Source organism: Salvelinus alpinus, chromosome 8 (assembly GCF_045679555.1).
Source record: "Salvelinus alpinus chromosome 8, SLU_Salpinus.1, whole genome shotgun sequence".
In the NCBI taxonomy this organism is placed as follows: Eukaryota; Metazoa; Chordata; class Actinopteri; order Salmoniformes; family Salmonidae; genus Salvelinus; species Salvelinus alpinus.
In genome coordinates this window covers 42592589-42607361 of record NC_092093.1, presented here as the reverse complement: position 1 = coordinate 42607361, position 14773 = coordinate 42592589, and the positions used below count along the sequence as shown (strand labels likewise).

General features: G+C 43.9%; 1 pseudogene; it reads left to right on the top strand.

Moving 5' to 3' along the window:
* The window catches only part of LOC139583175 (glutamate receptor ionotropic, kainate 2-like), a 198807-nt pseudogene extending 191238 nt beyond the window's left edge, over nt 1–7569 (top strand).
* Nucleotides 7570–14773: the final 7204 nt, after the last annotated feature.

The window sequence follows — 14773 nt, the reverse complement described above, 5'->3', positions numbered from 1 at the left end:
AAAAACACTAACATGGTTTCAAGTTGGTGTTCATTCATGAAATATAAATGTAAAAAACAATAAGCATTCATCTAGTATTGGCTGCGTCAGAGGGAGACTGCGTGTGTCCGTGTGTGTGTGTAGTAGCTGCCTAGGCCGTTGAAGTGTTGTGCTCTGGAATAGGGAGAGGAGAGGGAGGGAGGCAGCAGTCCTACTCGGTAACCTCGGAGTGATTACTTTTCCTTCGATCACTGAGGCTCCCGCTGTGTCCTAATACGCTGTCGCTAATACCAGCGTTCTCCCACTGTCTGCGGATTTGGGGAGTTGACACACGCATATGGAAGCACACACACACACACACACACACACACACACACACACACACACACACACACACACACACACACACACACACACACACACACACACACACACACACACACACACACACACACACACACACACACACACACACACACACACTGTGAACTCCCTACCGGGCTCTTCTGTTTACATACACCATTTATGACACACACACAGTGGTTATTCATCAGAATCAACGGGAGCTCTGCTCCTCCGGAACACAAAGCCCAGTGTCGCCAACGCCTTGTAGTGTTGTAATGCCCGCTTGAGAACAAGATGCTAATTCTGTAGCCTGTCCAAGATACTCTGAGGATTAGCGATGAATAGGAGGATGGAGGACTTACAAGGGAGTGTTTCTATGAAGACACCACAATAGCATGACAGGTTATGCTCATAAACTAAAGAGGCCCACAAGTTGATCCCCATACCCACACAACAAATTGTTCTGTGTAAAAATGTTGGCGTTGAGGTAAAAAGATTCTAGTGGCGTTAACACCAGTGGGATTGAAATTGACGCCACCTGCGGTGAATAAATGAAGTGTTAGTTGAATCACAGTGGAATCAACACCACATGGCGTTGTTGTTACTCGACTGCGGTTAATTTCCTTTAACTCTCTCAGAGTGAAAAAGACATGGGAGGGGCCTCAATGTCATATTTCCCAGCATGCTTTGTTGCAGATTGCTTTTTAGAATAGTTTGTTTCTGCATGCATTGATCAATTAAATGATCTTATACTACACAAAGATAAATAACATACATTTCTCTAAACTAATCCAATCTGTAAATGGCTGAACTTATTTCACCCGTTATTGAGATTGTGTTTCCAGTTAATTTAAAACATTTAAAAAAAAAAAAAAATTAATTGTACCTTTTATTTAACTAGGCACTGGATGACGCTGGGCCAATTGTGCGCCGTTGAATGGGACTCCCAATCACGGCTGGATGTGATACAGCCTGGATATGAACCAGGAACTGTAGTGATGCCTCTGGCTCTGAGATGCAGTGCCTTAGACCGCTGCGCCACTAGGCAGTCTCATTTATCATTCTTCCCTACCTTGGCAGTCATTCTGACTGCAGATTGCAGGTGAATAAAAGTTCAAATTGTTGGATATTCTAACTCTGGCTGGATTCCAATAGGAATGATATCACACTTCGCAAGTCAGCATAATGTGACTTGCTGATGTGGCCTGCAAACCAGGAGTTTCAGACCACTGTGTTAGGGTAAGACTATAGGCTGTCCGGGTATGGTATTGTCAAGAACAGTAATGTATTGTCATAAAAATAAAAATAAATGTTATGATAAAATATTCACTTAGGCACTCACTTGGTGAAGGCTACAGGACTGAAAACCATTGAATGCAACAATCATGTCTCTGTTACTAGTTATGGGTGGTACTGAAATGGCACCGTAGGAAATAAATATACAAATAAGGCTTTACACGCAACAGTGTTATAACAACACACAAAATACAGTTACTGTACCATCTCAGGTTTTAATTCCCTAACACTGAAAAAGTGTCATAGCATCAGCTCTAATACAATTTAAATGTACTGTAAGTCAGAATTTGCAACACCCACGGTGTTAGGGACCCAACACTCTTGGGGGAGTTAGTTTATCAACACTTTGAAAAGTGTTAGTTTAACACTCCTTGAGATGGACACATCATTTCTAAGAAAGTGTTCAATTTAACAATGTGGGGTGTTAAAATTATGATCGCACATTTGCTGTGCACCATTGCATGCAAAAAAATTGCCATTGAACAATACCTTTGACTTAAGATAAGATAAAATCAAATAAGATAAGATTAATACTTTACTGATCCCCCCCCCCCCCCCAAAGGGGAAATTTGTCAACATGCATTTATAAGCCAATCTGATGCAAAATGTATCTTTCTTTCTACATTTTCTGATCTCCTGTCCTTTTTGTCCCTGCAAGCTCTCTGTGCCGGGACAAAATCGACACGGCCATAGCATGCTATATGATAGATAGCATGAATAATGAATAGTCTTTGAATGAATTAACTTCATAACAAATTAATTCACTCTATGACGTTTTATTTATACTGAACAAAAATATAAATGCAACATGCAACAATTTGAATTTTTTTACTGAGTTAAAGTTCATATATGGAAATCAGTCAATTGAAATAAATTCATTAGGCCCTAATCTATGGATTTCACGACTGGGCAGGGGCGCAGTCATGGGTTGGCCTGGGAGGGCATGGGCCCACCCACGTGTGAGCCAGGTCCGCCCACTGGGGAGTCAGGCCCAGCCAATCAGAATGAGTTTTAGCCACTAAAGGGCTTTATTACAGACAGAAATACTCCTTAGTTTCATCAGCTGGTCTCAGATGGCTGGTCTCGGATGATCCCACAGGTGAAGAAGCCGAAATATGGAGGTCCTGGGCTTGTGTGGTTACACGTGGTCTGCGGTTGTGAGACTGGTGGGACGTACTGCCAAATTCTCTAAAACGATGTTGTAGGCGGTTTATGGTATAAAAAAGTACATTCAATTCTCTGGCAACAGCTCTAGTGGACATTCCTGCAGTCATAATGCCAATTGCATGCTCCTTAAAAACTGTGGCATTGTGTTGTGTGACAAAACTGCACATTTTAGAGTGATCTTTTACTGTCCCAAGCACAAAGTGCACCTATGTGATGATCATGCTGTTTAATCAGCTTTATGCCACACCTGTCAGATGGGTGGATTATCTTGGCAAAGAAGAAATGCTCACTAACAGGGATGAGAAATAAGCTTTTTGTGCATATGGACAATTTCTGGGATCTTTTATTTCAGCTCATGAAACATGGGACCAACAATTTACATGTTGAGTTTATATTTGTTGTTCAGTATATATAGTTTTTGATCATCTGATTTTTCTGTCCTTTTTGTCCCCCGCAGGGTCTCCGTACCGGGACAAGATCACCATAGCGATCCTGCAACTGCAGGAAGAAGGGAAGTTGCACATGATGAAGGAGAAGTGGTGGAGGGGAAACGGCTGTCCGGAGGATGAGAAGAATAAGGAGGCCAGCGCTCTGGGGGTGCAGAACATCGGGGGTATCTTCATCGTGCTGGCCGCAGGACTGGTGCTGTCTTTGTTCGTGGCCGTTGGGGAGGTCCTGTACAAGTCTAAACAGAACGCAGAGCTAGAGAAGGTGAGGTTTATGTAGCCTTAAAGAGACTGTCAAATATTTATACAGTCTGCTGAAACACTATGTAGATCAGGGCTCTCCAACCCTGTTCCTGGAAAGCTACCGTCCTGTAAGTGTTTTGCTCCACCCCTTGTTAATAAGTGCTCAGGGCTCCCGAGTGGCACAGCGGTCTAAGGTACTGCATCTCAGTGCAAGAGGTGTCACTACAGTCCCTGGTTTAAATCCAGGCTGTGTCACATACGGCTGTGATTGGGAGCACAATTTCCCCAGTGTCATCCGCGTTTGGCCGGAGTACGCCGTCATTGGAAATAAGAATTTGTTCTCAACTGACTTGCCTAGTGCAAATCAAATTTTATTGGTCACATACACATGGTTAGCAGATGTTAATGCGAGTGTAGCGAAATGCTTGTGCTTCTAGTTCCCGACAGTGCAGTAATATCTAACAAGTAATCTAACAATTCCACAACAACTACCTAATACACACAAATCTAAAGGGATGGAATAAGAATATGTACATATAAATATATGGATGAGGAATGACTGAGCAGCAGAAGCAAGATGCAATAGATGGTATAAAATACAGTATATACATATGAGATGAGTAATGTAAGATATGTAAACATTATTAAAGTAGCACTATTTAAAGTGAATAGTGATCCATTGATTAAAGTGGCCAATGATTTGAGTCTGTATATAGGCAGCAGCCTCTTTGTGTTAGTGATGGCTGTTTAACAGTCTGATGGCCTTGCGATAGAAGCTGTTTTTCAGTCTCTCGGTCCCAGCTTTGATGCACCTGTACTGACCTTGCCATCTAGATGGTAGCGGGGTGAACAGGAGGTGGCTCGGGTGGTTGTTGTCCTTGATGATCTGTTTGGCCTTCCTGTGACATCGGGTGGTGTAGGTGTCCTGTAGGGCAGGTAGTTTGCCCCCGGTGATGTGTTGTGCAGACCGCACCACCCTCTGGAGAGCTTTACGGTTGAGGGCAGAGCAGTTGCCGTACCAGGCGGTGTAACAACCCGACAGGATGCGCTCAATTGTGCATCTGTAAACGTTTGTGAGGGTTTTTGGTGACAAGCCACATTTCTTCTGCCTCCTGATGTTGAAGAGGCGCTGTTGCGCCTTCTTCACAACGCTGTCTGTGTGGGTGGACCATTTCAGTTTGTCCGTGATGTGATAAATAAAGGTTATTTTTCAACTGGGGTTGGAGCTCTCCAGAAACAGGGTTGGAGAGCCCTCATGTAGATGCTTTCCAAACCATGTATTAGTGTTGGGAAAGCTTCTCTGATAACAAATTACTTCACACTGGAAGAAGTTAAGCTACACTAAAGCACTCTTATCTAAAACTGAAATGACATAGACCACACATTGAAAAAAACAGATCACTCTGGTTCTGGAGACAGATGTTAACAGAATGTGTCATTTAGCCTATTAAACACAAAAACTATGTTTCAATTCAGAATGTCTACTCTATTTTCTGTTGTTTTTTCACCCAAAAAAAGTAGTGTGTAGTTCCAGTAGTTAGCTACACCACTACGTGGCAAAAAAAAGTCATTAACTACTGAAAACACTACAAATATTTGAATTTTGTTTAACGCAAGGCACCAAAGGCGGAAATTACATTTTTGCATCTACCTATCAATTTGGAGATTTGTTGGTATTTTGGTCCATTAATATGAAGTATTTTCAAAAAGTAAACATAGACATTTAAAAAACTTGATGAAAATGTAAATTTTCTTCAGTTTATCATACTGTATTGTAATGTTTTAAAATTGTATAAACAGACTTAATTTTGCTGGACCCCAGGAAGAGTAGCTACTGCCTTGGCAGCATGGGGATCCATAACAAATAAAAAATACCGTCAATGTATTTTAATGCATTTCAACCACTTTAAAACGGACATACATCAATATTTTCAAAGTTCACTACATTAAATGACACACATAATTTAAAAGCCCAATTCATAGAGAATGTTACAGACTATATTTAGTAACTTTACCATTTACCAGTGGGTTAGAGCATGGTATTGACAGCTCTAGCGTTGTTCTTGCATGGACCACATACTGTATACTGACTATATCTGTCAGTTACTGTTGCCAGTTATGTCTGTATTTTGGTCCCAACCTCCCTCTCCCCTCATTCCCCCTCTTCAGCGCTCTTTCTGCAGTGCCATGCTGGAAGAGCTACGTGGCTCCCTGAAGTGCCGGCGGCGGCTCAAGCAGAAGCCGCAGCCACCAGTCATCGTCAAAACTGAGGAGGTCATCAACATGCACACATTTAACGACAGGAGACTGCCAGGCAAGGAGACCATGGCGTGATTGGGGTCGAAGGTCAAAAATAGCACTGAAAAGGTCACAACACAGCCAGAAGATCTGGAGGGATTGATTGAACGTTAATGTAACGTTAACGTAACCTGAAACTATATTGCGTTGGCCCCCAGCTTTGGCAGTATGGTAGACATGTTTCCTGTGGAAATGTAGATGTGTGGACATGACTGGAGATGATGCGTCACCTCATGGTGGCCAACAGTTTCGAGAGGGACTTTTGCAGGGGACAAGTTGAACGATTGTGAGAATGATGGATCGCGATAGGGACTCGAAGAGGAGAACTCAAAATGTGCATGTCTGTTGAGACTGCCTTTGAGTTCACTTCACAGTCGGTGACTTCGCACAGCCACACATGCACACACACCTGTTCAGAGCATCACACTGTATCTTGAGACCCCAAGAAATGAGTTGATGTTGTTTTTTTCTGTTGATGTCAATTACACTTTTGTCAAATCTCCATGTGTGTGTGTCCAGTTGATAAAAAAGGAGCTCATGTAACAGGGCGTTATGATAAGGAATGTTACAAAGTGCCAAAATGTTGAATTAAGAACTGTATGAAGAAAATAGAGATGATAAAATATGTATTTATTTCATTTGTAATCATTGATTTGGCTTGACCTCCCTAATACTCATTGTTTATCATCTGTAATGCGTTTATCGTACCAAAGTTCGGGCGACGTAAAGCACTGACATATTACTTTCAATGACTCCACAAACATGCTGTACGGTGTCAAAAATCACATTACAGTCTGTCATTTTGAGTTAATATCTACTGTTCAAAGGCAAGATTTCTACAAAAAAGATGTTCGTTTTTGTATACGGACAAAGTTTTGTAGTACTTTCTATCAGTCTAGCATTCTCTGTGGACTTCACATATGTAGCAGGTGGGAGCCCCCCTCCACCCTGATTCTGACTACAGGTGATTCAGGGGTGCCCCCGATCTGGGGCCTCCGGGGGCCCCTCTCTCTCCTCTGTCGTCCGTACTGTCTCCTCAATAGGGCCCATGTTTCTGTTGTGAGATGACAAGCATATCTGGACGTTCTAGAGCTGCCCTCATCTCCCTACTAAACCTTGCTTACATACTGTAGCTGTACAGTGGCTGTGTCTCAATAGTTTTAACTTTCCATTCCTTGTGTACTTTCCTCTATGACCACTGATACTGTAGGACATGACAGGTGGAAGCAATATAGCAGAAACCTATCCAGTCTTTTATCTATCAGTGGTCATGAAGGATGAGCGTTCAGTCAGAGTGCTCATTCAGAGTAGGGTGAAGTTACCCGTAGATGCTGATCTGGGGTCACTTTTGCATTTTCACACTAATGGTTAAGTGTAGGATTGGGGGAGGGAAAGCTGATCCTACATCTGTGCCTAGGGGAAACTTCATCCTGGAGTGGCACAAACAATCCCAAATGGGTCCATCCCCAGAAAAGAAAAATACAAGGTCCATGTTTCTTAAAATATTTCTTCTGTACATTAATAAATGAATGTAGAATTTGAGTAATTTCAAGAAACCATTCATAAAATATACAGGGGGAGACCTAGTTCACAGGCTTTTTTTTTAACCAGTATTGCTTGCCATTTTCTACCCTGCTAGATTCAGTGGTACAAAGTGTAACTGGTTGAATAATTTAGAAGATTCGTCAGAAAATATCCAACTGTATTGTCAACCAAAAAATTTGATCATAGAATGTATTTGACATTGATGCAAGGTTTTACAAAAAAAAATATCATTAAAAATGTAATAACTATTCATTTGTTTCCAAACTTTTGATACTATAGTTCTCTGTGTGTGTGTGTGTGTGTGTGTGTGTGTGTGTGTGTGTGTGTGTGTGTGTGTGTGTGTGTGTGTGTGTGTGTGTGTGTGTGTGTGTGTGTGTGTGTGTGTGTGTGTGTGTGTGTGTGTGTGTGTGTGTGTGTGTGTGTGTGTGTGTGTGTGTGTGTGTGTGTGTGTGTGTGTGTGTGTGTGTGTGCGTGCGTGCGTGCGGGTGCATGCGGGTGCATGCGGGGTGCATGCGTGCGTGCCTGAGATCAAATGAATTGTGTCAACTAGGTAATATATCTGTTCTCCCCACACCAGCCTTACAGTGGACAGCCACCAGCTGGGAACAACATCAGAGAACAGTTACTAATCAGAGGGGAGAGGGGGGTAGTAATGTCATTTCATTATGAAATTTATTGATTTATTTATGGGAAGAGTACCTGTACATAGTGGTACCACTTTACATGGAGGGTACTTACCAACTACATAAGGTTTTATAACACATTCATAACCCAAACATACCACATTCATATGCAGTACAAAGTTATGAAATGCATATGTCCACAACGGCAGGTTTATGCTGTTTGTTATGTATTGAGGTTGGAGAAAAAAAAGTATGTTTATGCACTGCTTATGAATCCAATATGCAAATGTAACATGAATGTGTTATGACGTCGACATGTAGGTAAGCTTCAGCTAAAGTGGTACCAAATAAGCACATGACATACCTCCCCTCTGGCGTGAACGTCCCTGAAGACCGCCAGGAAGTGGTGCACTTGTTCCCTGCTTGGGGTTTTGTCGTCCTCCACTACGATTGGGTGAGAGGTGAGCTGGGGGGAAGTGGTCCAGTGGCAGGCCCTAAGGGCTCTCTAGGTGGACCAGGTGTCTGAAGCCACACTCCACCTGCCACTGCTGGCGGGCTCTGTGGATGCATCTCCCGGAATGCACTGTGGGATACGGGTCATTGTGTCATATCCTCTCCGCGGTCGCTGAGCCCGTAGGTGTTCAACATGCCTCCCAGGATGCATTTGTATAACCAGCGGGATTACTGTTTTATCGATGGTGTTGCATCACCACCACAATGGATGTCATGTATTAACGAAAGTCATGCATAACATATAAATAAGGGATAATGGAAATAGTCTCTGTCTCTCTCTTTATCTGTCTGTTTACATCTATACTCATCCATCCGTCTCCACGTCTGTTTGTCTGTCAGTCTGACCATCTGTGCAGCCGCCGAGGTAAAGTGTAATCTGACAAGTGGATTTCTTGAAGTTTGTTATTTCTCCCGTCAAAATGGGCGGCAGTTCAGGGGTTTTCCGACAGTGTACATTCTGAAATGAACGACTAAAAGCGTTTTCCAAGGAACAACAACAGAGAGCAACCGGAACGGACATCGCAAACCCGCTCTGCTCTCCAAAAACGACAGGGAAGGTCAGAGAAGGCGTTAAGTGGAGAGCGAGTGAGTCCGTCACACTTATTCCCATCACATTATGGCTTCTCTGTGGGCTGCTATTGGGAAAGTACTCTTGTGAAAGTATCCTCGTTGTCACGCCCTGACCGTAGATTGCTTTGTATGTTTCTATTTTTTGTTTGGTCAGGGTGTGATGTGGGTGGGCATTCTATGTTTGTATGTCTAGGTTTTGTATTTCTATGTTTTGGCCTGGTATGGTTCCCAATCAGAGGCAGCTGTCTATCGTTGTCTCTGATTGAGAACCATACTTAGGTAGCCTGTTTTCCCACTGTTAGTTGTGGGTGGTTGTTTACTGTTTTGTGTTTTTCACCTTACGGGACTGTTTCGTGTCGTTCACTCTTTTGTTGTTTTTGTCATTTCAGTGTTCAGTTTATTTATTAAAATTAACATGGACACTTACCACGCTGCGTTTTGGTCCGATCCTTCCTATTCCTCATCCGACGAAGACGACGATCGTTACACACAAACAGGCAGGATAAAGGGGTTTTGAATGATATCAAGTGCCATATATGTCTTTCAGTTGATAATATGTTTTCCCAATAAGGCCTACCAACTGGCCATGACCATGAAGAAAATAAAAAGTTCAGAGAAGAAAACTGCAATGTCTCAATTTAGCTATGCTACAATGAGTACTCGGTACGAGTACGATGTATATCATTCTAAAAACCATCTATGAACTATCTTTTGGGATAGGATAGATTTCCAAGTCGGTCTCAAAGAATGCATGCATGACAACACCTTTCCCAGCCATTTTCTGTCTGTTAATATGCTTTTCCTCCATTTTGGGATGGTTCAGCGTTTTCAATATGAAAATGCAATAAAAAGGGGGGATTGCTGCAGCAGCTAGCTGAGCTGGGCAAGCGCTGTTGGTTGAAATGTGATGATTTGGTACGCATTAGGGGTTTTCTTAGCAGTAGCATGGGTCTGAGCAGAGATAGCATGGGGACAACGGTGGAGGAGCCATTAGGCCCACACAAATAAATAAAATGGATTTAAAAGGACTCTCTCTCTCTCTGTGTGTGTGTGTGTGTGTGTGTGTGTGTGTGTGTGTGTGTGTGTGTGTGTGTGTGTGTGTGTGTGTGTGTGTGTGTGTGTGTGTGTGTGTGTGTGTGTGTGTGTGTGTGTGTGTGTGTGTGTGTGTGTGTGTGTGTGTGTGTGTGTGTGTGTGTGTGTGTGTGTGTGTGTGTGTGTGCTTTGCCTGCCTGCCTGCCCATGTGTCTGCGCGCATGTGTGTGTCTGCCCTTGTGTGTGTTTGTCTGCAGTATTCACTGTTCCTGCATGGGGGTTAATATATTTCCCACACATGCTCAGGGGAAGGATAAAGCTTATAACTCCCCTCACATAGGAATCTAAATTCAACAAAGAATGATATTTGTGTACTCTTCCTGTGACAGATGTGATGTGGTGGGATGGCAGCAGAGTGGGAGAACACAGCTTGCTAAATGATTCACATTAACTACAAGCACTTGTCCCAATGGAGTCTTTTATTTAGTGTTTGTTTTATGTGGAAACTTCTAATGGAAACTTCTAATGGAAACTTCTAAAGATCTGTCTGCCTATTCTCCTTGACAGCTAGAGTGGGTTAGCAGATAGTATGGACGTTTTGTAAATCTGAATTTAGTTGTTTATTTTGACTGGCTGAGGTAAACAGGTGGTCAATTCAAAATACTGCATAGTCCAACTTTATTTTACACAAAACCAAGGTGCAGAGAAGAGACCAGACGAGGAATCAGTGGTTAAGGATAAACATAATACTTTACTAAGAAACGGTAATGGAAGGATCACATTAACACTGGGAAAATAACCTTACACTGTCTCGAAATCTCACTCAGGAGACAAACACACACGGCACACAATTCAAGCTTCAGCAAAGGACAACAGAAAACACACCTCTTTTAACAAAGAAAAATCATGAAGAGTAAATTGGACACAGTGTCGTTCATGTCTCTAGGACGGTCTCTGCCGCCCTCTGGTGACAGGTGGAACCATGATAGTAACCCCCCTCCCTTCTAGGAGTGGCTCCAGCCGCGGAGCCAGGGCAACCACCACGTAGTTGGTTGAAGTCCCGAACAAGTCCCGGATCCAGGATGTCCTGGGCAGGCACCCACACACGCTCCTCTGGGCAGTAGCCCTCCCAGTCCACCAGGTACTGCAGGGTGCTTCGGACCCGATGAGCCTCCAACAGACTCCGGACGGTGTAGGCCATGGAAACCATCGACAAGTTGAGGGCGCGGAGGGACAGGTGTTGGGGGAGAGAAGGGACTGGTCCTTACCAGCTTGAGACGGGAGCCATGGAAGGATGGACAGACCCTCATAGACCTGGGAAGCTGGAGGCGATAGTTGACCGGGTTGATGAGACTCAGGATCTTGAATAGTCCTATGTAGCAAGCTTCCACGAGTCCACCTTTAAGGGAAGACCCCGGGTGGACAGCCACACTCGTTGACCCAGTCGGAGGAGCCGAAGAGGCCTTCATTGCCGGTTTTCCTGGTGTTGGTGTCGGGCAGATGAGCAAAGCAAGGAGGATTGTGCTCTGACCCAGGTGCGGCAACTTCGGCTCCCCGGCAGATGGCACCCCCACTTCGGCCTCTTGTTCAGGAAACAGTACCGTGCAACGAACTGGGGCCCACGATATGAGACAATGTCCTGGGGAAGTACGTGTAGTCGAAAGACATGGGTAGCCATGAGATCAGCGGTCTCCTTTGCTGAAGGCAACTTGGGTAAGGCGATGAAATGGGCTGCCTTGGAGAACCGATTGACGACCACCAGGATAGTGGTGAGCCCTTGAGATGGAGGTAACCCTGTGATAAAATATACAGACCGATGAGACCAGGACCGGATGTGGATTGGCAGAGGTTGGAGCAACGTGAAGACTTTTTTTGGGCAGAGATGGAACAGGCCGCAACAAAGGATCTCTCATCCTCCATCATGTTGGGCCACCAGAAATTCCACCTCAGGAACTCCAGTGTCCGATTAACCCCTGGATTCCCAGTTAATTTAGTGGAGTGTCACTTTTGTAGATCAGTGTGGAACGAGGAGGACTGTAGCTCGAACACCAGAGAGCGCTGGGTGAAGAATCCCTTTCATCCTCCCGGGTGTCTGTCATACCGCCCGGGAGCTGGAATCTTGAGTTCCTGGTGCAGGTTCCCTGGAGGAACTATGGCGACGCCTGTAGCACTGGGTGAAGAGACTTGGACATGGGCTCCTCCTGGGTTGGGGTTGGACTGTGGTTGGAGGGAGTTGGTAAATGCCCGGAGGGTTTCTGATATCTGGAAGAGTTGTTCTTGCTGCCGCCCCAGCAATGCTCTTAAGGTGGGTTACAACATGCTTGATCTGGGTGATCTCTCCTGGGTCCATGTTGTTGGCTGAGGCTTGCTGTGACATGGTGAGGTTGGACCCAGGTGCAGACGAGGAATCAGTGGTTAAGGATAAACATAAAACTTCACTGAGACACAGTAACGGAAGGATCACAGTGACACTGGGAAAACAACAAACACTGTCTCGAAATCTCACGCAGGAGACAAATTCAAGCTTCAGCAAAGGACAAGAGAAAACACACCTCTTTTAAAAGGGAAATCGTAATGAGTAAAAAGGACACACATACGTGTCGTTAATGTCTCTAGGACAGTCTTTGCCGCCCTCTGGTGACAGGTGGAACCATGACAAACAAGGCTTTTCAGCATTAACAGCTTAAATATTGCTAGAGTACTGTAGCTTTACTAATTTACTGTACTTCACCAACAGATGTACTCACAATGGATGGGCTGATTAGTCATTATTTAATTTCACTCATTTAAACATTATGTGGAGGTTTCCCCGGACACAGATTAAGCCTAGTCCTGGACTAAAAAACAAGATTGATAGAAAATCTCCAGCCTATAGGTTGGCATGCTTTCCCTCTATATGCACCTATTAACCATTTCACGCGTGAGTTACAAATATCTCTAACAGTTTTTTTTATACACGTGATGTCAGAATGGACTCCAAAATGTGATTGCTACGCAACAGGACAGTTAACCCGGTTAACCCAGTTGCCCTCAAACCAAGAGAGGCTGCCTACTAATTATTTACAGTCTATATTTCAACTTATCAACCTAACAAGTTTTATTTTCTAACAACAGTTTGAATTGAGGTGTGTTCCGCTTCCTAATTAATTTACATAGAAGTAGCCCATTTCACTGTTGCGGACAATTTTCTTTTACTTTTAGGTGGGTTTATTGTGTGTATCTTTGTGAATTGTTAGATATTACTGCACTGTTGCATTTGCTACAGCCGCAATAACATCTGCTAAACATGTGTATGTGACCAATACAATTTGATTTGATGTTTGAGGCTTTGCTGAGCCGATCAAGTATGCATTTGCGCAGTCTTGAACAAACTTTTCCCCCCTGGCACATTTTGTGTCTAGCGCTCGCATTGCGTTAATTGTTGTTTTCCTTACAAATGATAACTTTGGACATGTGTGCATTCCTATCCAAGTAAGTGCCTTATTTTCTGTATATCATGTGGTCGTTTCTACTGTAGCTTACAGTATGTACAGTATATTCGGAAAGTATTCAGACCCCTTGACTTTTTCCAAATTGTGTTACATTACAGCCTTTTTCTAAAATTGATTAAATTGTTTTTTTTTCTCCTCATCAATCTACACACAATACCCCATAATGACAAAGCAAAAACAGGATTCAAGATTTTTTTTGCAAATCTATTACAAATAAAAACCGGAAAATAACATTTACATATGTATTCAGACCCTTTACTGAGTACTTTGTTGAAACACCTTTGGCAGCGATTACAGCCTCAAGTCTTCTTGGGTATGACGCTACAAGCTTGGCACACCTGTATTTGGGGAGTTTATCCCATTCTTCTATGCAAGTCCTCTCAAGCTCTGTCAGGTTGGATGGGGAGCATTGCTGCACAGCTATTTTCAGGTCTCTCCAGAGATGTTATATCGGGTTCAAGTCTGGGCTCTGGTAGGGCCACTCAAGGACATTCAGAGACTTGTCTCGAAGCCACTCCTGCATTGTCTTGGCTGTGTCCTTAGGGTTGTTGTCCTGTTGAAAGGTGAACCTTCACCGCAGCCTGAGGTCCTGAGCTCTCTGGAGCAGGTTTTCATCAAAGATCTCTCTGTAATTTTCTCCGTTCATCTTTCCCTCGATCCTGACTAGTCTCCAAGTCCCTGCTACTGAATAATAACCCCACAGATTGATGCTGCCACCACCATGCTTCACCGTAGGGATGGTGCCAGGTTTCCTCTAAACGTGATGCTTGACATTCAGGCCTGAGTTAAATCTTGGTTTCATCAGACCAAAGAATCTTGTTTCTCGTGGTCTGAGAGTCTTTAGGTGCCTTTTGGAAAACTCCAAGCAGGCTGTCGTGCCTTTTACTGAGGAGTGGCTTCCGTTTGTCCACTCTACCATAAAGGCCTGATTAGTGGAGTGCTGCAGAGATGGTTGTCTTTCCGGAAGGTTCTCCCAGCTCCACAGAGGAACTCTGGAGCTCTATCAGAGTGACCATCGGGTTCTTGGTCACCACCCTGACGAAGACCCTTCTCCCACGATTGCTCAGTGTGGCCGGGTGGCCAGCTCTAGGAAGAGTCTTGCTGGTTCCAAACTTCTTCCATTTAAGACTGATCGAGGCCACTGTGTTCTTGGGGACCTTCAATGCTGCAGACATTTTTTGGTACCCTTCCCCAGATCTGTGCCTCGACACAATCCTGTCTCGAA